The 26,884-nt window shown below is 45.1% G+C and overlaps 1 protein-coding gene and 1 long non-coding RNA gene across 3 annotated transcripts in view; one reads left to right on the top strand and one right to left on the bottom strand.

Annotated features, from left to right (window-relative positions):
- Positions 1–26,884, top strand: part of SNORC (secondary ossification center associated regulator of chondrocyte maturation) — a 275,466-nt gene that overhangs the window by 147,104 nt on the left and 101,478 nt on the right. The window lies entirely within an intron of this gene.
- LOC138265764 (uncharacterized) overlaps positions 4,222–26,884 on the bottom strand; it is a 94,699-nt gene continuing 72,036 nt past the window's right edge. The window contains exons 3-4 of the long non-coding RNA XR_011199416.1: positions 23,879–23,952; positions 4,222–4,286 (exon numbers count right to left, since the gene is read on the bottom strand). This is a non-coding gene — a long non-coding RNA (uncharacterized lncRNA). The remainder of the gene's footprint in view (positions 4,287–23,878; positions 23,953–26,884) is intronic.

The following is a 26,884-nucleotide window of genomic DNA, read 5'->3' as shown; positions in this document are numbered from 1 at the left end:
TGCCTTGTGGCCCCTCTTGTTCTTACCTCAACTCCAGGAGATTGCCCCTGACCTCACTGTACTCACCTGTAGGCAGCACTTCATTGGTTACCCCTGTCTCTCTTGGTTAACATTGGGTCCCCGAAGCTGTGTAGGCAATCTGGAACTGGCCGCCTCTGTAACGCTGAGGGTGTAAGTTTGGTGCTACCTTGTGCCCTCCCCTCCCCCAATGCTTACCGCAAAACCTGGAGACCAACCTCTGAAACCGCTTTCTCCATTGATTAACGTTGAGCACCTGACTCTGAATTTGCCTTCTGCACTCAACCACCCCTGTGCCGCTGTGGGTGCACTCTTGGTGCTGATTTTAATCTTGCCTAGTGTTGACCTAAAACCCTGAAGACTGGATTTGTAAGTTGTGTACTTACCTGCAAAACTGCATTCTTGTTTTCTTCCCATAGGATAAAATTGAAGACTGAAAACTGCACTGTTGATTTTTGAAACTGTAAAGTATTTTTAATTTAAAAACTACTTACCTTGTAACAAAGTTCTTTGGTTCAAAGCATATATAATATCAACTGTTATTTATCTAAATTGGTCTCTGATTTATTGTTTTAGTGTGTGTCTCATTTATTGCCTCTGTGAGTACAACAAATGACTAACACAACTCCATGATAAGCCTTACTGCTCGCCCACACTACCACAAATAGAGCATTAGACCTATCTATATCTGCCTCTGCAAGCCTGTACCCTCTGCAGAGCATACGTCATTTTGGTGCACTATATAGACAGCCATCTTCCTACAGGCACGTGTTAAAATAACAACTTAGAGTACTGCAACTCCTGAATGGGTTAGGGAAGGCTTTCTGGAGTGTATCCCAAACAACATGGCATGTAGAGATTTTCTGGAGATCCTGGAGAATACACTTTGAGATATTCCACTTCCTGTCATAGCTATTATGCCCTGATAGCTTCCTCACACTAACAGGTATAAGTAGAAAAGGATCTGTTTTTAATGGGTATAGCCAGGGTGCATTAGGGATGACTTTCTAAAACAAGGCCTGGCTCTTCTATCAGGTCTAAAATTACCTGTCTATTTAATATATACTTTGTAATGTACACTGTGTTGAAATACAATAACACTATATGGAAAAACACATATACTTTGCATAGATGTCCTTTCCCTCTGATCAGTAACAATAGATAGAGGACTGCCATTTTGTTGAAAGTGTGCTTCGCATTCTGGGGATCCTTTTATAGTTTGCACTTGGTTACCACCTGCTCCCACTTAATGGTAATTTGTACATGCATATAACCTTTTTGTTTACTGATCACTATCTGTGAATGTTTGGTACACACTGTTTGCAACTCGCAATTTGTAAATTTTCTGTTCTGAATTTCATACTTGGTGATTTGCCCTTTTCAGGGTTCCAAACCATTTTATGACAAGTTTGTGAACAGCAAAACATTCGTACAATGTTCCCATGGTGTTCTGACTCTATTGTGGAAGGTTGTGTGAGCAGAATATGCACTTTTAATGCAGCAGTGATTTGCAGCCTATGGCCTTTGTGCCTTTAGCGCACATGATAGAGCCAGAAGTCTGACCAACACACTCTAATATAGTTGATGCAATTGTATTCTCATCCGAGTTAGCTAAGCTGATATTTCTGTTGACTGTTAAGTGAGGACTCCTGTTGAAAAGTCCATGATAGCTTACTACATGGGGTATCCTAGCTTTGATGAATGTCTGCAACATACTTTGACTAAATAGTTGCTTTGAATGTTTGAGACTGGCATATCTTGGCAATAAGTGCTGATAGCAGCCTCATGACACTACATGTGAAATGTGTTTGAGTTGTCTGTCTAACACGTTGTTTAGAATAATAATTTGTGCTGTATAAATCAAGCAGACATTAAATAGTAAATGTAATATCAGGTTGATGCCACACGTTACATAATTGAAATGCTGCTTCATAGTGTAACCTACTACCGCACATTGAATGTCATGCAAGACACTCAGGCACTGAGTAAGGCTGTATAGGAAAGGAGGGTTAAGTTAACATGAAAGCTTAATATGTTCAAGTGAATCTAAATAGTGTCAGTTTGTGTTCTTTCATTTATCCAGAAAGGACTAACTCGTGTGACACCTCAACCATTGGCTCAGGTTGAAAGGTGAAGATTGATAAGGACAGGCAAAAACTATTGTCTTAACAACAAATATTTTTACATTATATTGTTGACAATTTGTCTCGCTACATACTCTTCCTCCAACCTGATCTGCATTGATCCACAGGACTTCTGACTCAGCCTCACGCTCTTCAACATCTACATGGCCCTGCTCTCTAACATCACCCATACCCAAGGACTCAGCATCAACCTTTACACAGACGACACCCACCTCTCCCTCTCTGAAGACCCCCCCAGAACCTACACAAATTTCATCAACTGCATGTCTAAAGTAGAAGTCTAGATGAGTGCCAACTGATTGAAGATCATCTCTGACAACACAGTAGTTGCCCCGTTAGGAAAAGACACCTCACTTTGGTCCTCAGCTTGGTAGCCGTCAGAACTAGGAACAACACCCACCCCATCAAACTCACCTAGGCACCTTAGGATTGTGATTGACAATCAGATCTCGATGCCTAACCAGGTCAACATGATCGCCTCATCCTGCTTCCGAACTCTCAACTCCTCAGAAAAGTACTCATATGGCCCCTGCTCAGCACCCAAAGAACCATCACTCAAGCCTTGGTCATCTGCAAACTGGAATACAGAAATGCCTTCTACATCAGTATCACCTTGAAAATCACCAAGAGACTCCAAAACGGAGCAGCCAGACTCATTCTCAAACTCCTACTCCACATATACATATCCAAATACCTCAAAGACCTCAATTTGTTCCAAATGCACATATGTGCCTTCTTCAAACTTGTCACACACACCTATAAAGCCCTACACAAACAAGGCTCTGCATACCTAAACAACTGTATCAGCTTCCACACATCTCTGCTTATCCTATCTCCTGCTCGTCCATGTCACCCGCATCCGTAGAGCCAAAACTGGTGGCTGCACCTTTTCTTACCTGGCTCCTAGAGCCTGGAACAACCTCCCCTACACATCAGAGCTGCCAGTGTGATCTTAGAATTTCTCAAGAAACTGAAAACCTGGCTCTTCCAATAGGGCCAAATCAGGGCAGCTGCCCTGTTCTTAATGGCACCACAAAACCCCTCAGGTGACATTTGCACCTTACAAATAAATATAACATGAATATAAGCACAACAAGTTTGTTAGTGCCGTCATGTGCCCAAACAATTCCCATATATACCCCAAATTACCCCATGCAACCATGTTAAATGAATTCATGCATCTAATGCAAGCAACAAGCATCATTAGAGCAAGTATGCGTTAGAGAAGGTTAATCAGACAGTTATGACCACCAGTTCCACCATAGTCAGATCCTATTTGTTTCATATACATCCAACATTATGAGCTTTTGAAAGTCTTGTGTAGCTTTGCCACGTTGAGCTAGACACATCTCTTGAAGACCACACTAAAGCTGTTGCTGCAGGCCAGGGTAATGTACTAGCAACATTTAGGGTCCTGTGGTGATGTGGTTAGAATCTGGATGTGTCACCTGGAATCGTGTGCCATAGTATAGAGTGATGTCATGGCATTCCAGGTGACAGATGTGGAGAAGCGACGGTTGGTTGCGGTGCCTGTGCCCCTCTTCTACAGGATTGATTTATGTTTGTAATTGAAATAAACATCCTCATCATTCAACCTATCTACGACTACTCATTTCATGTGGCAACGAGTGGAAAGTACCAAGATGCTCAGGAACACTTTTGAACACGGAATATTTAAAGTGATGGTGGAATGAAGAGAAGTTGTGAAAATCGTAATCGGGTGTTTTTAACGGCGAGTACGGCAAGTACAGTAACTGTGGTAGAGATGTGGGGGGCACAGAGTTTTTAAGTATAAAAGGCAGTTACAAATCAGCTTGTTGGCAGCAGCGCGAGACTGTTGGTTGCAGCGCGAGACAGTTTGAACAGGTTTGACGCTCGTGCAGCAAACAGTGAAATACGCTGTCGCGCGCAGGACACACGCGCACAATTCTGTGTATTTTGAGATCGCGCAGCAAACATTTCAACAAGTTGTTACGCACACGCATCAATCGGGTCAATTAAAGATTGATCAAGGATTAAAATTAAAGTTATTTATGCAAGCAGGAACTGCAATTCTCACCTTCGGCTTTCTACTGCTCTTCAGGCTCGGGCGTTACTGTTCTTCTGTGCACTTCCTGTTATGAACTTTTCAGCAAAATAGAAAAGGGACTCAGGATATTTTACAATTTTCTTGTCGGCCATCTTACACTGGGAAGAATATAGGGGGTTATTCCAACTTTGGAGGAGGTGTTAATCCGTCCCAAAAGTGACGGAAAAGTGACGGATTTACCACCAGCCGTATTACGAGTCCATTATATCCTATGGAACTCGTAATACGGCTGGTGGTATATCCGTCACTTTCCCGTCACTTTTGGGACGGATTAACACCTCCTCCAAAGTTGGAATAACCCCCATATTAACAATATAATAACAAAAGAAGGGAAAATCGTTTTTCTTATAAAAAAAAAATATGTAAATATAAAATACATTTTGGAAGCATTTTACATTTTCAACTGATTGGACAATGCAGAATATTCATCCACCTGCTCCTTTCTTGCAAGATCCTGGTGATCCTCCTTTGGAATGGAAACTGTGGTTACGGTAGATGCTTGTGAATATGGTTTAGGTGCTGTCTTAACACAAATTTCGAGTGATGATTTTGAAAGGACTATTGGGTTTGCATCGAGAACCCTACGCTTAGTGGAGCGCAAATATTCAGTGATAGAGAAAGAACTGTTGGCATGTGTGTGGAGTGTTGAGAAATTTAAACCATATTTGTGGGGTAGGCAATTTATGTTAAAAACAGATCATAGGCCTTTGGTAGACATATTGTCAGGGAGAAAGATTAAACGTTCTACAGCTAGAATTGCTAGGTTATCTGCCAAATTATTAGAATTTAACTTTTCTGTTGAATATATACCTGGTGGGAAAAACAAGAGGGCTGATTTTTTGTCTCGATTACCTATCAAAGAGGATGATGAAGAAGAGTGGGAAACAGAGATTGAAGAATGTTTTGTAGCTTATATTTCTGAAGGTTGTAAATCTTTAGAGGAGGAAAGTTGGATTGAGTCAGTGAAGAAAGATGATTTATTGAGTGAAGTGATGTGTTTGGTGAAGTCTGGATGGCCCAAAGAGAAAAATCTTTCACCGGATCTTCAACCATTTTGGAAGGTGTCAGATGAATTATCTATTGAAGGGGACAAATTGGTGAGGAGTGATAAACTTATTCCTCCTGAAAGCATGAGAAGGGATTTAATTGTTGGCGCTCATTCTGGTCATTTAGGTGCGACCATCACGAAGAGGAGGTTGAGATCAGATTTTTGGTGGCCCAGAATGGATAAAGAGATAGAGGAGTATGTAAGGAGTTGTACTAAGTGCTCCATGAGTGACAAGGTTTTGATCACAGGGAAAGGCACAGATTTTTTCGTGCCATCTCCTGCTAGGGCTTGGCAAAAGCTAGGTCTAGATTTTTTGGTCCGTATCATGTATTACCACTTGATATGAGGTACTTTATAGTCATTATTGACCATATTTCAAGATGGGTTGAGGTAGAATTTGTTAGGGCACCTACCACCCAAAGTGTTATCAATTGCTTAAGGAACATCTTTATTCGTGAAGGTTTTCCTGAACAAATCTTGACTGATAATGGTGTTCAGTTTGTTTCATCAGAAATGGTACAATTCTTAAATAAATGTGGTATTAAACACATTAGAACACCTTTATATCATCCTCAAAGCAATGGAATGGTGGAGAGATTTAACCGAGTTTTAGTGGATTGTGTTCAAGCTGCATGTAGAAGTAATATGTCAGTTAATCAGAGTGTTAAAGATTTGATTTGGTCTTATCGCACAACACCGCATGTAGCCACTCTGAGAAGTCCTTTTGAACTCATGAGGGGTAGAGTTGCTACGACTGAATTATGCCCGTTCTGGATGGTCAAATTATTTCATGAAGGGGCGGATGTGAAAAAAATCTGGCAAATAGCTGAAATTAATTCGAATACTAGGGGACAAAGGAAATTGTGTGGGTCACAAGACAAAAGTGATCGACTGCATGTTGGAGATTGGGTGCGGGTGAAGAATCCTTTGTTGGTGAGGAAAGGTATGTCAAAATTCAGGGATTCTCTGCAAATTCAAGAATTGCGTAGGAACGCTGTCAAATTGTCAGATGGAACTTAGTGGAGTACTACAAGAGTAGCTTTGGACCCCACCATGAAAATGCAGGGCATGAAAAAACAATTAATGATTAATGTTCCGACTGAAACTAGTGAAGATTTTGGGAAGAAAAGTGTGAGAGTCGGATATAAACCTGCAAAATTTTGGGATTATGTCATGATGTTAAAAAAAAATGTGTATGATTTATAGAGTTTATTTGTATATCACATGTTTCTTAAGAATTTATTTGTAGGCGGATAATTGTAGATGAGATGTTATTGGTATTCTTAGAATTATTTTAGTGTAATGCTTAATGTTTAATTTATGAATTTAGTTTCGGTAGAGTTTTCAAAGGGGGGAAGAAGTGTTTCAAAGAGGGGAAGAAGTGTGGTGATGTGGTTAAAATCTGGATGTGTCACCTGGAATCGTGTGACATAGTATAGAGTGATGTCACGGCATTCCAGGTGACAGATGTGGAGAAGCGACGGTTGGTTGCGGTGCCTGTGCCCCTCTTATACAGGATTGATTTATGTTTGTAATTGAAATAAACATCCTCATCATTCAACCTATCTACGACTACTCATTTCAGGTCCTTCTTGTTTTTAAATTTAATTGAGTCCAAGGTTAACAGATGGACAAGCCACACTACTAAAGAATGGAAAAATGATGGTTGTAGACACAAACCCCACAGGGTCTTAGTCAATGACCAGTGGGCCATTAAGCACTTTAAAATAGGGGGAACATCCCTTAAAATGTTAAATAGTTTCAGTTTCTTAGGGATAATCCTTAGTTCCTCCCTAACATGGAAATCACATAAATAACAAAGTCACAAAAATGGAAAGGAACTTGGAGGCCATTTTCCACTTTGCATGGATTCTGAAACGTAAGTGGAGACGATAACATTGCACATGACAAAATGTACCTAGGCTGCCCTGTATCGGGAGGGAGTGTGGGTTTATCAAAAAGCAGAGGCGCTCCAACCCAGAGAAAATGGTTTCACACGCAGGTTGCTTGCTGTTCCTAAAAATACTGCTTATTTTGTCTGCCGTGAGTTGTTGGGCCTACCGTTTATTGGGGACCAGCTACAAGTAGCCCCTCGCCTCCTATGGATTAAATGTTTGCAGAATCCAGAGGCATATTTGGTGAGAGTGTGTATATCACGTTGCTTATCCTTAGAAAATGCACATTGAATACCCTGGCTGCCACACTTAAAATCATCCTTCCAAAACGGGGGTTAATCGAAGTGTTCTCTCACTCGCAAAGTCTAGGCGCAGACGCCAATGATATTGTGATGCGTCTATTTATGGAGGTGTGCCTGGAAAAGAGACTAGAGAGTGCACTGAAAATGCAGACTATATAATCTTATGTATAACAATCAACTTCCATACCTGGCGAATCATATTTGTTATGGATAGAGAACTCTATTTACCGATCTATTTATTGTGTTTTAGAATGAACCTAATCGACTTTAAAGTTGCTTTCCAAATTCTGTATGCCTGGCATCATGAATTACCCGCATGACGCTGTAATAATACCACAAAACAGAGCACTTGTCACTTTACCCTATTTTGTCCTTTATGCTATAGTCCAAGAATTTCTCTCCTGTCTCCGGTGCTTCATCCGCAGGGATTAGGCAACACCTGACTGCAATAGAGTTTTAACAAAATTTATCTTCAACAGAAACTTGTCACGCTGTTTAAAATGTCATTAGGAGTGCATTACAAATTACAAAAGGTTAAGAACTGCTGATCATCTAATGGCTTATTTAAAAGAAAGCTTTGACTTTATGTTGATAAAAAGGATTTTTTTATTATGGTCAAAAACAGCCGCTAGAATGATTTAAATGATACTGTTTATGGTTGATGCCATATTTAATGATTATCTTGAATTATTTATGTTTTTAATATTGTATATGCCCTAGTAGGAAAAAAGAATGTTTTATTTGTATTGTTGTACATGTAAGTTTTCTATATACATGGTCTATCTAGACGGCCACGGATCACACAGGATCCAATGCTAAAAGCGCTCAGGCCCCTCCCCCCTGCTGTAGTGTTGATGCGGGAGTGGGAAAGCCCACTCCTCCGTGTGTAGTCAGGGGTGTTAAGCGTCAGCCCTGTGACGTGACGTTTCAGTGAGCGCGCCCCATGCTACGTAGCCATGTTAATAAAAGGGGGTCTGGGGTGCAGGAAAAGGCAGTGATACTTAGACAGTGGTATAATAAAGTTCACCGGTTATACCACGCACAAGATCAGAGTCAGAGTCGTCATTGCTGCAGCATGCACGACTCTACATTTTGGCGACGGGGAGTGGGCCTATCTCCACGTGGTAGCGTTCGCGTTGACAGCGTGAAGCACACCTCTGCCCCGTGCTGCGCTTACCCAACGCCTCGCCTGGTGCGTGCAGCATGTCTGCTGCTGAAATGGAAGGCCCAGCTGGGCCCGCCCATCATCGAGCCTCCTGCCGCACCTCGGATAAGGAGCGGCCGGCGGCCTACCAGCCGCCGCCACACCCTCACAGTGTTGCCGGTTCCAGCGCACAGGCCGCAACAGCCGCCCAGGTGAGCGTCACACCCCGCAAGGTCCTCGGAGCATTTTATGCTCCTGGTTGAAGACGCCTCGAGGAGTTTCCTGGTTTTTCACAACGCCCCACGTATCACAGTCTGCGTCGAAGCCTCTGGCAACACGCCAATCTTGATATTCGTTCACCACTCCTGCCTGGCTACACACAGTGGACTTATCCACCCATTCAAAGAGGTGGGGAAGCCCACTGCTCAAGATATTATTCAAGTGTTACACCTATTCAGCAGCCGGTAGGTCCCCGCACTATGGCTGGCATTCCTCCCCTCGAGCCATTCACCATAACAGGAGCTCCCCCCCCACTCAGGCCGCAAGGTGGAGGGTTTGGGTGGAACGCCTTGAAACCTACTTTGAGGCCCTGGACGTCCAACCTGAAAGGAAAAGGCCTCTTCTCCTGCACCTCAGAGGAGCTGATATCCACAAAGTGTTTAAATCAGTGACAGAAGCAAGGCCACGCACATATGAGACTTTGAAAGGGGCAATAACAGCGCATTTTGAGCCTTACGCAAATCCGGATTACGAGCAATTCCTGTTACGCCAATCGTGCCAAACACAAGACGAGTCAGTCGTCATCTTCTATGCACGTTTAAGGAAGTTAGCAAGCATGTGCACACTGCCTGATGAAGAGGACGAAATCCGGGCGCAGTTTATCCAGGGATGCTCCTCATCAAAACTCAGAGAGCGCATCCTGCAACAACCAAACATGCTAATGAGGGACATTCTAACTCTCGGACGATCCCAGGAACTGTCAAAGGCGCACGCCACGCACATGGAGCAGGCACCAGCGGTACAGATCATTACGGAGCCAGTCAACACCGTGGCCTTGGACACAACGAAGGTGCAGGCTGACAGCCACAAAGGGAGGCAAAGGGATAGACCCTGCAGGTGGTGCGGCGGACCTACACCACACCCCGGTAGCTGCCCTGCCCGGGGCAAAACCTGCAGCCCGTGTGGTAAAGCTAACCACTTTGTGAAAGTCTAACGGTCCACGCCAAGGGCGGCGATCGCCACACCAAAGAGGTCGGTCAGAGCAGTTGACGTCCCAACCTCAGGCAGCGACAGAAACAGTGATCACCAGGTGGTCCATGTTGTGCACACTGTCGGCAGTTGGCGCCTACCCACGTGCCGAATACTCCTTCAAGGCCTACTCATATCCGCGTTGGTGGACACTGGTGCCTCAATAAATCTCATGGCCATGGACGAATACCGGAGACGGTCCAAACCACCACTGCCACTCAAACCAACCAGGGTGCAGGTCTACGCGTTTGGCAACAACCAACCACTAGAAATAGCTGGAGTGTTTACCGCAGAGGTTGCCCACGATGACACCTGCAGAACCACTAGAGTCTACGTATCCAAAGAAGGCTCAAGATTTTTGCTAGGTTGCCAAACTGCACAAGAGCTCAACTTGGTGCAATCTGCGTTCAGCGTCCACGTTGGTGCTCTGGAGGACTTAGTAAAAGAATTCAGCTCTCTATTTGACGGCATCGGCTGCCTGAAAGGTCCGCCCCTCCAGCTCCACATAGACGAATCGGTGGCTCCTGTAGCCGTCAGACATCAGAGGGTAGCCTTTCACCTGCGTCCAAAGATAGAACAGGAACTACAGCTCCTGGAGCGGGCAGGCATCATCGAAAGGCCGGACCCCGTGGGTGTCCCCGAATGTCGTCGCGCGGAAGCCCAAACAACCAGAAGCTGTCTGGATCTGCATGGACATGTGCCTGCCAAATCAGACTATCAAAAGAGAGAGACATTTGACCCCGACAATAGAGGACATCGTGAGTGAACTGTCCGGATCCTAGTGGTTCTCTAAAATGGACCTCAGATCTGGGTGCCACCAGATTGTACTACACCCAGATTCTAGGCCTATAACAACATTCTCCACCCACATCAGTTTGTGGAGATATAAGTGGCTCAGCTTCGGCACCTTCAGCGCAGCAGAGGTTTTTCAACACATCATCAAAGACATTCTGCAAGGGCTCCCGGGAGTCCTCAACAGAAGCGATGAGATCCTGGTGCATGCCCCAACTCTTGACGATCACCTTGGAAGGCTACGGCAGTGTTTGTGAGGCTACAGGAGCATTGGTTGATGCTCCACAAGGACAAATGCGACTTCCTCAAGCGGGAGATATGCTTTTTTGGGTACAGATTCTCCGAACATGGAATTGGCCCAGACCCACACAAGGTGAGAGACATCCAGGAGGCCTCAGCTCCAACGTCTGTTTCGGGGGTTCGGAGTTTCCTTGGGATGGTGACATATTGTGGCCGGTTCGTGAAGAACTTGTCTGACATCACCGGCCCGCTGAGACAACTCACTCAAGCTGACCAACAGTGGGTGTGGGGCGAGGAACAGGAACGGGCGTTCCAAGCAACTAAGGACGCTGTAAGAAAATGCCTCCTTGGCATGGTTACCCCCTAACAGTTTGCCTTTGCTGAAGCTAAGTTATGATTTGAAAGTGTGCTGGGACCCTGCTAACCAGGCCCCAGCGCCAGTGTTCTTTCCCTAAACTGTACCTTTGTCTCCACAATTGGCACTACACAGGCACTCAGGTAAGTCCCTTGTAACTGGTACCCCTGGTACCGAGGGCCCGATGCCAGGGAAGGTCTCTAAGGGCTGCAGCATGTTTTATGCCACCCTAGGGACCCCTCACTCAGCACAGGCACACTGCCTCACAGCTTGTGTGTGCTGGTGGGGAGAAAATGACTAAGTCGACATGGCACTCCCCTCAGAGTGCCATACCAACCTCACACTGCCTGTGGCATAGGTAAGTCACCCCTCTAGCAGGCCTTACAGCCCTAAGGCAGGGTGCACTATACCACAGGTGAGGGCATATGTGCATGAGCACTATGCCCCTACAGTGTCTAAGCAAAACCTTAGACATTGTAAGTGCAGGGTAGCCATAAGACTATATGGTCTGGGAGTTTGTCAAACACAAACTCCACAGTTCCATAATGGCTACACTGAAAACTGGGAAGTTTGGTATCAAACTTCTCAGCACAATAAATGCACACTGATGCCAGTGTGCAATTTATTGTTACATACACCCAGAGGGCATCTTAGAGATGCCCCCTGAACACCTACCCGACTTCTTGTGTAGGCTGACCAGTTTCTGCCAGCCTGCCACACACCAGACATGTTGCTGGCCACATGGGGAGAGTGCCTTTGTCACTCTGTGGCCAGGAACAAAGCCTGTACTGGGTGGAGGTGGTTTTCACCTCTCCCTGCAGGAACTGTAACACCTGGCGGTGAGCCTCAAAGGCTCACCCCTTTTGTTACAGCACCCCAGGGCATCCCAGCTAGTGGAGATGCCCGCCCCTCAGGCCACTGCCCCCACTGTTGGCGGCAAGGCTGGAGGAGATAATGAGAAAAACAAGGAGGAGTCACCCACCAGTTAGGAGAGCCCCTAAGGTGTCCTGAGCTGAGGTGACCCCTGCCTTGAGAAATCCTCCATCTTGTGTTTGGAGGATTCCCCCAATAGGATTAGGGATGTGCCCCCCTCCCCACAGGGAGGAGGCACAAAGAGGGTGTAGCCACCCTCAAGGACAGTAGCCATTGGCTACTGCCCTCCCAGACCTAAACACACCCATAAATTCCGTATTTAGGGGCAACCCAGAACCCAGGAAATCAGATTTCTGCAACCTGAAGAAAGAAGAAGGACTGCTGACCTACAAGCCTGCAGAGGAGGAAGACGACAACTGATTTGGCCCCAGCCCTACCGGCCTGTCTCCAACTTCGAGAACCTGCTCCAGCGATGCATCCGACAGGGACCAGCGACCTCTGAAGCCTCAGAGGACTGCCCTGGACTACAGGACCAAGAAACTCCCGTGAACCGCGGCCCTGTTCAAACCAGCTACTTCTTTGCAACAAAGAAGCAACTTCCAAGGACTACACGTTTCCCGCCGGAAGCGTGAGACTCTACACTCTGCACCCGACGCCCTCGGCTCGACCTGAAGAAAACCAACACCTCAGGGAGGACTCCCTGGTGACTGCGAGCCCGTGAGTAACCAGAGACGACCCCCCTGAGCCCCCACAGCGACGCCTGCAGAGAGAATCCAGAGGCTCCCCCTGACTGCGATTGCCTGTAACAAGGGACCCGACGCCTGGAACCAACACTGCACCCGCAGCCCCAGGACCTGAAGGAACCGAACTTCAACGCAGGAGTGACCCCCAGGCGACCCTCTGCCTAGCCCAGGTGGTGGCTCTCCCGAGAAGCCCCCTGTGCCTGCCTGCACTGCTAGAGTGACCACCGGGTCCCTCCATTGTTTCCTACCTGAAACAAGGAATGCTTCCTGATTTTCTAGCACTTGGAATAATAGGAGCACATTAAAAGCAATCTGAACACTGTATTTAGTACTTCCTACCTCGCTCCTGCAGGTTAACCAGGTGTGTTTCTCCTTTGTCTTGACTAGAGTGAGGGTCCTTGCTTGGACAGGGGATAACCTGACTGTCAACCAAAGACCCCATTTCTAATAGATCATAAGGCAACTGAGATGGTATGGGCAGGCCTATGATCTGATTTCTACTGTTCTATACTTTTGAGGATTTGATGGAAATGTTTTATGTTTTATTTTTCTATCCATGTAAATGTAAACGTGTGGTGTGATAGATGTATTAGCAGGGGAAGGGAAAGGGGTTTCTTTTTCCTCTCCTATGGGAGTGGGTCTAGTGCCATAACAGGGCACTCGTACTAGGTAGAGATGGGTGGGCACTTCCCCCTCCAATGCTAGGCTGGTACTAGGGGTTGATTGAAGGGATGAGGGCCTGGGAGGTGTTAGGAAGGGGTGGGTGCAGGGTGGTGGGGAGCACACACAGTTAAAATTAGCAGAATCATGTTTATCAAATTTTTTCAAAATGTATGATAGTATGCTTCTATTGGTGAAAAGACTATTGATGTAAGGGGGTCATAAGCAAAATGCATCTCATGCAACGTTAATTGCATCTTATATAAGCAGAAGTGGGGGAGGCTGATTAGATGGCTGACCTCTTTCTCTGCAGAAGTGTTATTCTTGCACAAGACCCATTTGAAAAGTAACTCCCCGAAATTGTTTATCCCGAAGTATTATTCTAAAGTTTATTTTGCTTCAGGCAGTCTGGCGTTGAGGAGAGTAGCAGTTTACTTAGGTAGAGGGTTTGATTGGCTGGTTTCTGACATGATGAAATACCACAGGGAAAGTGTATTTGTTTGAAAGCTAGTGTGAATGGAAATCCCCTTAATTTGGTCAATTACTAAGCCTCAGCTTTCAATGAACCTGAAATATTAAGACAGATTTACAATATGGCTATCGGAGCAGTTAGCCCCATAATCCTATTGGGTGATTTTAACTTTACCCAAGACATGGCGTGGGATACATCTAATAAAACTAAAAAACAACTAAAGCCCCAAACAAAAAAAAGTGATTGATGTACTGAAACAAGACGTTCAACTACTTGATCCTTAGTGTATTGATCATCTTTGTCTGTCACAATATACATGTTTCTCACACCGCTTTCATTCAGCTTCTTGTATTGATTACATTTTAATCTCTCATTCGCTTAAATGGGTTAGCTCAGATATCTGGGCGAGCTTATTTTCTGATCATTCTCTGGACATTATTACCCTTGAGTTGGAGACTGCTAGAGGTGAAAGGCCCAGGTGACAGCAGGATCGGAACTTTCCACAAACTAAGAATTGCTGAAAGATATGAGAACGTGTATTCAAGACTTTTTTACTTTAAATAAGGGAACTGCATCACTTTTTTTCAGTTTGGGAAGCTTTTAAGGTTACAGCTAGATGGGCGGATTATCGCTTGTAAGGCACAGCAATTGAAGCTGTGGGAAAAGCGTACAGCTGATCTTCAAGCAGACGCCTCCCAAGACAGACCAACACCAAGAAACCTCTTTGGTTCACAGACACCCTCAAGGAATCTAAAAAAAACTGCCGCACCCTCGAGAAAGCCTGGCGCAAGGACCACACCGCAGATAACATGTCTGCCCTCAAAAACGCCACCCACGAACACCACCAACTGATCCGCGCCACCAAAAGAAATTCCTTCACAGACAGACTGGACAAGAACACTCACAACAGCAAAGAACTCTTCAACATTGTCAAAGAGCTCTCCAACCCTAACGCCAACGCCATCACGCCCTCACAAGACCTCTGCAACTCCCTCGCCACCTTCTTCCATTGTAAGATCACCGACCTACACGACAGCTTCGGACACCAGACCCAGCCAACCACCACAGAACCTACAACCCCAGCCATTACCCTCAACGCCTGGACTCACATCAGCACGGAAGAGACCAAAGCTACCATGAACTCCATCCACTCCGGTGCCCCCTCGGACCCCTGCCCACACTTCATCTTCAAAAAAGCCGATGACATCATCGCCCCGCATCTCCAGACCATCATCAACAGCTCGTTTGCTTCTGCCACCTTCCCCGAGAGCTGGAAACACGCAGAAGTCAACGCCCTACTGAAGAAACCTACGGCAAACCCCAGCGACCTGAAGAACTTCCGCCCCATCTCGCTCCTCCCCTTCCCTGCCAAAGTCATAGAGAAGACCGTCAACAAGCAACTTACCAACTTCCTTGAAGACAACAACCTACTCGACCCCTCTCAGTCCGGATTCCGAGCCAATCACAGCACAGAAACCGCCCTCATCTCAGTCACAGACAACATCAGAACTCTGATGGACAACGGAGAAACAGTCACCCTCATCCTCCTCGACCTCTCGGCTGCCTTCGACACCGTCTGCCACCGAACCCTAATATCCCGCCTCCGCTCCACCGGTATCCAAGGACAGGCCCTGGACTGGATCACCTCCTTCCTCTCCAACCGCTCCCAAAGAGTCTACCTCCCACCTTTCCGCTCAGACCCCAGCGAGATCATCTGCGGCGTCCCACAAGGCTCCTCGCTCAGCCCGACTCTCTTCAATGTCTACATGAGCCCCCTCACCGACATAGTACGCAAACACAACATCAACATCACCTCCTACGCCGACGACACTCAGCTGATACTTTCCCTCACCAAGGACCCCACCAGCGCCAAGACCAACCTGCAAGATGGAATGAAAGACGTCGCAGAATGGATGAAACTCAGCCGTCTGAAACTGAACTCAGACAAAACGGAAGTCCTCATCCTCGGAAACACCCCGTCCGCCTGAGACGACTCCTGGTGGCCCACGGCCCTTGGCACCGCACCAACCCCCTCAGACCACGCACGCAACCTCGGATTCATCCTGGACCCACTTCTCACCATGACCAAACAAGTCAACGCCGTATCATCCTCCTGCTTCCTCACCCTCCACATGCTCCGAAAGATCTTCCGTTGGATCCCCGCCGACACCAGAAAGACCGTGACCCATGCCCTCGTCACGAGCCGCCTGGACTACGGCAACACCCTATACGCAGGAACCACCGCTAAACTCCAGAAACGTCTGCAGCGAATTCAAAACGCCTCCGCCCGCCTCATCCTCGACATACCCCGCAACAGCCACATCTCCGCCCACCTGAGACACCTGCACTGGCTTCCCGTCATCAAAAGGATCACCTTCCGGCTCCTCACCCACGCACACAAAGCCCTCTACAACAAGGGACCCGAATACCTCAACCGTCGCCTCAGTTTCTACACGCCCACCCGTCAACTTCACTCCGCCAACCTCGCACTCGCCGCCGTCCCTCGCATCCGCCGCACCACGGCAGGTGGGAAATCCTTCTCCTACCTGGCAGCCAAGACATGGAATTCCCTCCCCACCAACCTCAGGACCACCCAGGACCAACTCGCATTCCGGAGGCAACTCAAGACCTGGCTCTTCGAGCAGCAGTAACCCCCTCCCCCTAGCGCTTTGAGACCCTCACGGGTGAGCAGCGCGCTTTATAAATGTTTTTGATTTGATTTGATTTGAATTGATGCAGCTCTACAGGCTAAGAATTTGTATCAAGGAAAAGATTCACATATAGAGGGCCATTTGAATGCACCAAAGCGGGAGTTAAGAAAATTTGTCATAATGGAAAAGATTAATAGCTCAAGGGACTTTCAGCAGTGGGTATATGAAGAAAGCCATGTGATTGGGAGACTTTTTGCCTGGTCAGTTTGGGTTAAGCGTGAAGATGTGTTTGTTATTCAGTTACAGAACTCAGATACTGGGGAGCTCATTGTCAATAAGGCTGGAGTGTCCCAAGCTTTTCTGCAGCACTATAAGGTCCTGTACGAAAGTAAATATATGATCTTGCAGGCCAATATATCTGAGTATTTTCAGTCCATCAGTCTTCCACAGCTGACTGCTGAGGGTGAATTTTGGTCTCAAATATACTGGGGATAGAAATCCAGGAAGCCTTACCCACAATGCCTAATGGAAATGCTTGAGGCAATGATGGATTCCTGGTGGAGTTTTTTAACGTACAGGCAAGTGAACATGTACCTTTCTTGACTGAGCCGTTTAATTTTGTGACAGATGGGGAGGGTTGTCCCTGTGTCCTTTGAGGAGTCCACAGTGGTTAGTTTGGTAAAGAAGGACAGAAACCCAAAGGATGTCAATTCCTACTGACCAATTAGCTTATTAAATATGGATTATAAGCATCTAATGAAAATATGGGCTAGACATATAACCCTGGCAGTTCAGGGTCAGACAGGGTTTCTGGCTGGTCGGATGATGTTGGCAAATATGGGGCTCTTAATACATGCTTACTTCACTGTTAATCAGACTCATGCAGCAGTAATGATGGTCAATGCAGAAAAAGCATTTGATTTAGTGAACTGCGGCATGCATTTTTATGGTTTGGTGAGGTTTGGCATTCCTACTCTGTTCATTACAATGCTGTGGAATCTGTGTCAAGGGGCACAAACGAAGGTTTATGTGAATAATAATCTGGTAGTGGTGGTATATAGAAATAGGGATATGAGACAGGGGTGTGCTTTCCCCTATTTTGTCGACTTTTTAATAGAGCCCTTAGCAGCTAGGATACAGGAGAATGAGGGGATTGTGGCCCCGGTTTGTGGGATGCCTAAATTAACAATGTTTGTGGATGATGTTATCTTATATCTCAGGCCAGAGAAGCAATGCATCCAAGAGATCTTCACCGAGTTTGAAAGGTTTTAAGGGATTGACGGGTATAAAATTAGCCAGAATAAAACAGAATTGCTTCTACTTAATTCTTTAGCTAGTGAGCTCTCTTTGTTTGCAGCAAGAGGCCAGTTTACTAAAACCGATTCACTGACTGGGGATCTTCGTAACAAATAACTACTCTGAGCTTTTTCATTTGAACTATGTGTCAATGTTCAAAAAGATTAGGGGATTGCTAGGTGGATGGGCATTACTTCTCTTAACATTAATGGGTAGAGTAGCGCTTATTAAAATGTTGATTCTACGTTTGCTGTTATATCCCTTTACTAATGTCCCATTAGAGTTCAAAAGAGTTATTTTACGGAGCAAGCAGCAGTTTTTAGACATTTTGGGCCTCATTAGGAGTTTGGCAAGGGCAAAGGCTGCCCGCCAAATTTATTAGGTCGGAAGACAGCTAGTTCGGTCTTCCACCATCTGGCCCTATTATGAGTTTCCCGCGGGGCCAGCAGGCGGAAACAGAGTTTCCCCTGGCTGGCCCAGCAAGAAACTACCCACAACATTGACCCCAGCTCGTAATTGAGCCGGCGGCAATGTTGCAATGCGTTGGGTGCGACAGCACCCGTTGCGGTTTTCACTGCCTGTAATTCAGGCAGTAAAAAGCACAACAGGGCTTCCCATGGAAGCCCCTGCACTGCCCATGCTAAATGCATGGGCAGTGCAAGGACCCCCATGGTGTCCCCGGCACCTAGTCTCCTCCGACCTTTGCATGGCAGTTCCACCGCCATGCAAAAGCTGGCGGACATGGGAGTCGTAATCCCTAGGGCAGCGCTGGTGGATTAGGACCGCCGGCACCGCCAGGCTGTCGGCTAGTAAAAAAAGTGGCGGTGCCGGTGGTCGGACCGTGGCACTTTTGCCAAGATCATAATGTGGCTGTTGGACTACTGCATTGGCAGTGGTCTGACCGCCACTGTGAGTCCGGCGACTTTTAACTAGGGCCTTTGTCTGGAACAAGAAGGACACTAGGGTAAAACTATCTGTACTACAATTGGATACCAGTCGGGGTGCCTGGCATTACCCTATGTCCAGACATATAAAGAAGCAACTTTTTTAGATGTGCTAGCAAGATCATTAGATGGGTAGAGGATGGTTGATCTTTTTTTTCAATAGGTAAAATGATCCAGGAAGCTGAATGTCCATTGCCAGTGATTATTAAAACAGCCAAGCTTCCAAAGAAAACTACGCATAAGGTGCTACAAGAAATTAGTGCCCGTCTCCAATAGTTTTATTTTTCCAAAAGCATTTCAGGAGGCGTTGAGTATCTTACATTGCAGGGGTGTGGGTATGTCAATACCACAGATTCAGTTAAGGCTATGAGATGCCAACGGCTTTGAAGAATTGAATCATTTTTTGTTCAGGGGGAAGTGTATCACTTTGCAGGAATTGCAGGCTCGGTGTGGACATCATTGCAAGTTGTCATTGTTGTGGTTCTAGCAAATCACTCATCTTGAAAGATCACTTCCTGGAATCTAGTCTAAATCCCCATCTCGTCATGTGATCACTTTTGAGGTTGAACCTCAAGAGAATTGGCAACTGGTACAAATTACTCCATGGGCAGGGGGGTAGGCATCAGGTGGAAAGTTTTTTTTTTTTTTTTAGATAAAATCAGCCTGTCCACACAAAGAACTATTTCAGAGGTGGGATGGGACTATATTTCGGCATTAAGCCATAGTGCTTTAAGTGCTGCAAGTTTTAGGAGGATGTCCTTCTTATTGCGCTGGATCGCTTATTATACTCCTTTGGTGCTCCACTGAATGTTTCCTGTAGTAGAGGATTGGTGCTTTCGCTGTTAGCAACAAGAGATGGGAGGTTGGTTACATATTTGTTTAACCTGCCAGATGTTGGTAAGGTTTTGGCAAACTGTCTTTGTAGCTCTTAGTCTTTCCATTCAGATAAATGTAGATCCAGAAGCTGAGGTGGCACTCTTCAGGTTTGTTAGTAAGGATCAGAGGTCAGGCACTGTCAGGCAAGTGGGGGCAGGTGTTTATATTAATTTCTTCAGTAGTTGCTTATTCTTTGATCTTACAAAACTGGAGATCATCTAGGGTTCCATCATTCCAAGAGTGGTTGAATAAAATGCTCAGGATGAAAATATTTGAGGTGTATGCGAGACGTGTGAATGGTTTACACAGATTTAACGCCTCATGGCAGTTTATGGATTTACTGGAAGAGTTGGCATCCAACTTGCTAGCAGCATCACTGGTGACTCCATGGGAGACAATCTGAGATTTTTAGGAGTTCTCAATTTGTGTGCTTTTTTAAGCTGGGCCTGCAGGGATTTTTGTTTTTGTATCCTAAGGGGTAAAAATGCTTCCTATCTTGTAATTGGGGTTTGTAGGGCTAAGACGCTTGGGACAGTTAGTCACTGTACTCTTTACCATTAGGAGGACACACAAAAGTTCTTCCTGGCAACCTTTCAGGCAATGAAGTACCTTTAAAGACGGTGAGGGTTATATGTGGTATCATGGCACTTTACTTTAGTGACAGCTGCTAATATAACTGTACTGTATACATTGACACATCACTATTTGCACAAAGGAACTTGGGAGGACGAGATTGAAAGTGGCACGCTGGCACTTTATGGATTGTCTTATTGTATTTAGCATTACTGTTTTTAATAGAGCGATTGTCCTAAACTATGGCTCTTTATTTATGTAAGCGTTTGATGCTATTTTTAATATTTATCTGGCATGTTTCTGATTTGTAAGTGATTTACAATTCTGCTCATTAAAAATATTTAAAAAATGAAAGTTTTACATGCTTTCATGGCAGAATGCTGAATAAAGATGAATTAACTGACAAAACAAGCACCGATTTAAAAAAAGGTTGGTGGCCAGGCCGTCGCACTTCCGCTCGTGTGCTTGGGGTGGAGTGAAGTACACCGAGACAAGTGCTTTAGCACAGTAGGTGGTGGCGCTTCGAAAGGCCCCTTATTCCTATTGGTTAATAGGAGTAAGGTTGTGTATCAGAGTGGAAAAAGCTTTTGATAAATCAGGTCCCGCGTTCGTTACTCACCCATCAAAACCACACACTCCAACGCTGTCATCCCAGAGGCTTGCTCGCTTTATCCTTTCTTTGACTTTTCTCTGTGATTTTCCGTTAGACGTCTCCTTGTGCCTTGTGTAAATACATATCTATTTCTGATTAAGCTTCCGTCCATCTCTATTTACCTTCGGTCTGCGGTGCAACAGGCGAGCGGGAACTACTGCTGCGCGCCGCCGCGAGTGTTTATGGAACATCTTAGTTCACCTCAGGAGGGACCGGGGCAATAGGCATATGTGTGGAGCATGCGCAGTGAGGGGGAGTTGCGAATGTCACAGAAACCGGCTGGAGAAAATGTAATTTGTTGGACCCCCTTTTCGGGGGGTGTTGGGGGGGGGGGGGGGAGGGCGTTTGGACATTTCTCCTCCCATATGAAAGCACTCTGGCGGTTTATGTACCATTGTGAAAGCCTTATGAAATGGGTGGTGTGCTGAGAGGACATTATTACTCACGGCTCGCCACGGACTCTCACATAGCTGCATTGGTCCCAAGGCGGATGTCTGGAAGCCAGTGGCCCATGCGAGGCAAAAAGCTCCTTTTTGGGGGTGACCAGGCACTGAAAAAAGACAGCACACTATGGCTTAAATTTGGAGTTACATTTCACCGGCCTTACACACCCCTGCCTCACAAAGGCCTCTTAAGAAGGATCTTAAATAACTTTTATTTTCAAAAACACTTCCCATTTAGATCCTTGTGACTGCCTTTGGTTTTTGGACATCCACTCTCTGTTCCCGCTTCAATGTTTACACGCTAGAACCTATTCCTACTTTACTTATGACCTAATAACTACATTTGTTTCCATATTTTCCCTTCCTTCACTTAACATTATTGTCCTCTTCTCCCTCTTAAATATGATTCAACAACATTGCTTTTTACTTGCCTCGTAGATGTTTCCCTTTTATCCCTTGTCGGTCTGGATTTAGTTCTTTTTTGTGATGCTTCTTTTATACCTCTTTGCTGTTTTTACTTCTTCAGATTGAATTAACTCCCTACATTCGAATAAGTAATCTTCTCAGTCACCACCTAGTCATTATTATGGTCTTGTTTTTGCATGGCACTTTTTAGTACTTTGATCTGTACAGCACTTCTACAAATTGTTTTATATTTTCATTGTAAAAGCATCTATCACCGCTGTGTTCTATATAAAACTGCAAATAAAGAAAAATAATAAAGCTTTAAATGGTGCATAAGGTGATCTATCACATTTGGGAGGTGCAGAATGAGGTGAGTTCTCTTAGCAAATTGTCCAACAGAACAGATAAGAACTTCTGAATTCTCACTTGGGGGGTAAACGGTAGGAGAAGAATAGGGTACAGATAAAGGGACACATGCCAACATATCAGGGTAATGCCAGAAGAGAAGAGACCCTGTGACACCGTTGTCACAGATTCCTTAGCTTCATGAGGGTTAGAGAAATAATGTAATACTTATAACTCCACTGGGGACAGGTAACCCAGAAACTGGATGGAATAAAGATTTTTTTTTACATTCATTAGGTTATAGTAAGACCAAAACTGCTGACATTAGTCTTTTGTGCCCCAACCATGCAATCAAATAAACACACACTAGTCTACAAGACATTTCCTATTATCATATAACCTTAAACAAATCGATTCCCATCTTTTTGTTTTCCTTTTATTCATTGTTTTTGTTGTAAATAAATAATTCCATATTACTTACATACTTCAGTTCCCACTACCATACATTAAAGTGAAGTTAGATTGACTTTTCCATGTTACCTACTAACAGCTGTACTGTTGTAACTAAACACTGCAACATCCGCAGTGTGAAGTCATTAATTCATCTATTACTAACTTCAGATAAAGCTAGACAGCCATCAATGTCGTGTGTCCACAACCGGTTTGGTAGCACAAAATTATAAATGTATATATCTCCTGATCTATTTATTGCATTTAAGAAATTAAAACAGAATTTTGATCAGGGAGTCAGTGATCTCCTGGAAACTTATCTTTATGAATAGGATTATTGACACCAAATCAATGACTTTAGGCAAGGAAGGTGACAGCCATGCAAATTAATGGGGGCAAGGATGGGATATGGCATGAGGAAGCAAATGGGGTGTACGCTCATCAGGAGAAAGGGCAGATAAAATACCTCCTATATTAAATTCAACAGCTTTGAATCCAGCTAAAGGTTAAGCCAACCAGGTGTTGGATCTTTACACAGCCATGCAAGGTCAGGGGCCCGCCAAGTATGGCTCTGCAACACTTCATATAACACCCAGATGTGCTACCTGCTGTTAAAGAACGATGACCCAAGCTTGAGGATGGTCATCCAAGACCTCGGGCTGTATGTGTCTTGGTACTGGCTGTTTCGCTGCAGAGGCTCAGAAGCATACACTATTGCATCTCTGGTATAAATTCTACGTTTTGCTGGGTTGTTTGCGACACAGGAGCATGGCCGTAGCAAAAGGGACAGCTCACTGTGATAATGGTAATAGCAGAGGAAGATGTTTAAGGAAGGGGCAAAACCTGGGAACCATGAGCCAGCGAAGAAAGACAGAAAGACCGGCTCGCTGTGAGGAAATGGGGCATGGGAGGACAATGGGCAGACACCGTGTCAGGAAGAGGGTTGGCTGAGAAGGTTGAACATACTGTCATCAATGTAAGGAACCACAGATAAAGAAGACTCTTGGTATCCTACAACACACAGTTCACCATGTGAATAGTGAAAACCAATGGACTAGACCCTGGGGATATAGGGAATTAAGGGGATGGGAATGTAAAGAGACAAACAGACCAATCGTCAGAAAACACTCCAGCTTTTGAAACGGCACCAAGTGCAGTATTAGCAAAGTGACTGAAAGCGAAATCACGTTAGTATTATATAGACAACCAAATACACTCACCCGCTAAGAGTCTTGAGGGCTGAGAGGATGAGAATCTGAAGACTGATTCCAGCTGTACATTTACCTGAAGGCCTCTGTAAAGAATACGAAATGGCAAGGAACACTGAAGTGAATTTTCGCTTCTCAAGAATTCTAAAGCATAAACCATGGCGGGAGATGATCCCTCTATTTAAGACAAAGTGCATTTCGGCTGCAGTTTACGGGGCAGGAGTTTGTGGCTATCAAAATTAGACACTCTGCAGCATGTTGAAAATGGCTTTGCTCACTGACTGTTGGTTGCCACTAAAAATACCGTGAATTGTATTAGTCATGAAGAGCTGGGTCTGTCTTTTGTGGAGGATCAGATAAAAATTGCACCACTTTTAATATGGATTAAATGTTTGCAGGACACTGAGGTAAAATTGGTAAGAGAATGCATTGTAGACTGTTTATCCTCACAAAATATGCATAAAAGACCGTGGCTGACTTGTGTAAAAGCACTGTTTGATAGGCTAGGCTCTCAGAAATGCTCTCCCATCTTCTGTCAATAAAAAGTATTGTTAAAGATATTGTAAGATCTTGCCATGCAGACCTCTGTATGAATTAAAGATTACACAATGCATTGAGACTGAAGTCAGTGGAGGCGTATGTCCCGATAGTTACAGTGAAACACACCAAACTATATTTATCTTGGTTCAAGAATCCAAGCCATAGTTTTTATTTAACTTCTATTAGATTAAATTGTATTCATTTTAAAGTTGCTTTTCCCACCCAAGGGGCACGGAAATACAATTTATCCATATGCCACTGTAATTACCTTTCAAAGCAAAGCACATGTCGCTTTATCCTGTCTTCCCTCTATGTTCAAATCCCAGATCAACTATTTTAGTACCTTTACTGCATCAGGCTGGTTTTGCACAATGTATGACTGCTATGGAGTTTTTACAAAGACTTTCCTCAACAGAGATATGTCGTGCAATATTGAATTTTATTAGGAGTTCATTAGAAATCAGAAATCAAAATGAATTATGTTAGAAATGGAGTCTCTAGTTGGCAGAGGTATTCACCTTTGTCCAAATAGGGACCACAATCCTAGTCAGGGTAAGTCACACGCAATACAACTTATCCTGTGCCCACTCTCTGGTAGCTTGGCACTGAGCAGTCAGGCTTAACTTAGAAGGCAATGTGTAAAGTATTCGTGCAATAAACCATACAATAACACAGTGAAAACACCACAAAAATACAACACACAGGTTTAGAAAAATATAAGATATTTATCTGGTTAAATTAAGGTCAAGACGATAAAGATTCAATAAGCACAATTTGAGATATCATTTTTGCAAGTTTAAAAAGAGTCTTAAATCTTAGGAATCAACAGTTGTCTCCTGTTTGCATAAAGTACCTGGTTTGCGTCAAAATTACCATGCACGGAGACCGCAGAGGAGGAGATGTGTAGAAAAATAAGATGGGCTTTGGATTTTCTGATGCAGCACAGATGATGCATCATTTCTTTCCACCCTGCAAGGGGCTTTGCGTTGAATTCCGGCACGCAGTCTTGGTTCCTCCCTGCGATGCAGGGATCTTTGGACACTCAGGGACGATGCTGGGAAAATCTTGGGAATTCAGGAACCATTTACAGGCGTTGCGTTGATTCGGTAGGTGATGCGTCTAATTTTCTGTTGCACGCCAGGTGCAGTGTCGATTTTTTACTCAGGAAGATGCGCTGCATCGTTCCGGCTCGGCTGTGCATCCATCCAGTGGGGCCATGCATCAAATTTACGGTCGCAACGCAGGCTCTGTGTCGATCTTCGCTTGGGAAGTTGGGCTGTGTCGTTCCGGTTCGGCTGTGCATCAATTTTCTCGTTGCAGGGCAGACGGTGTATTGTTTCCAGCAGGATGTGCATCGATTTTCGGTGCAACAGGAGTTTCCTTGAAGAGATGAAGTTTTTTTTGCCCTGAGACTTTGGAAAACAGGAGGCAAGCTCAATCGAAACCCTTGGAGAGCACTTCTCAGCAAAGTCAAAGGGCAGCAGGGCAACAGCAGGGCAGCACTCCTTCACAGCAAAGCAGTCCAGATGAGTCCTTTGGGCAGCCAGGCAGATCCTTTTGACAGGTTGCAGGTTCAGGTCCAGAAGTGTCTGATTTGGTGAGGTCAGAGACCCAGTTTATATACCCCAAAATGCCTTTGAAGTGTAGGAGACTTCAAAGAGTGGTTTTGAAGTGCACAAGGTCCCATTCAGTACAGGTCTGTCTGCCAGGATCCCCGTAGGGGGTTTGGCAGTCCATTGTGTGAGGGCAGGCCACTAGCCTTTGAAATGTAAATGTCAGGCCCTCTACCCTTCAAGCCCAGGGAGACCCATTCAGTATGCAGATGAATGCAGATGTGTCTGAGTGTCCTGTGTTTGTGGTTGTCTGAGTGGGATGCACAAGGAAGCTGTCAACCAGCCCAGACATGGATTGGAGACAGCCTGTGAGGCACATATGTATTTTAGTGCATATAAATGCTCACTTTCTAAAAGTGGCATTTCTAAAATAGTAATATGAAACCCCACCTCACCAATAAGCAGGATTTTCTATTACCATTCTGGCCATATTAAGCATGACCTCTTTACCCCTTTCTGATCTGAATATACCACTCAAACAGTATAAGAGGGTAGCCCTAATGTTATCCTATGAAAGGAGCAGGCCTCACAGTAGTGGAAAACCAATTTAGGAGTTTTCTACTACCAGGACATTTAGTACATACATGTACATGTCCTGCCCTTTACCTACATAGCACTCTCCCCTATGGGTTATTTTGGGGTGACTTATACGTAGAAAAGGGAGAGTTTAGGGCTTGGCAAGTACTTTTAAATGCCAAGTCGAAGTGGCAGCAAAACTGCACACAGAGGCCTTGCAATGGCAGGCCTGAGACATGGTTAAGGGGCTACTTATGTGGGGGGCACAATCAGTGCTGCAGGCCCCCAAGTAGCATTTAATTTACAGGCCCTGGGGCACATGTAGTGGACTCTACTAAGGACCTACAAG

This window comes from Pleurodeles waltl, chromosome 11, assembly GCF_031143425.1.
Source record: "Pleurodeles waltl isolate 20211129_DDA chromosome 11, aPleWal1.hap1.20221129, whole genome shotgun sequence".
Taxonomy (NCBI): Eukaryota; Metazoa; Chordata; class Amphibia; order Caudata; family Salamandridae; genus Pleurodeles; species Pleurodeles waltl.
The sequence above is the reverse complement of the archived record's forward strand: the minus strand, read 5'-3'. Positions and strand labels throughout refer to the sequence as shown.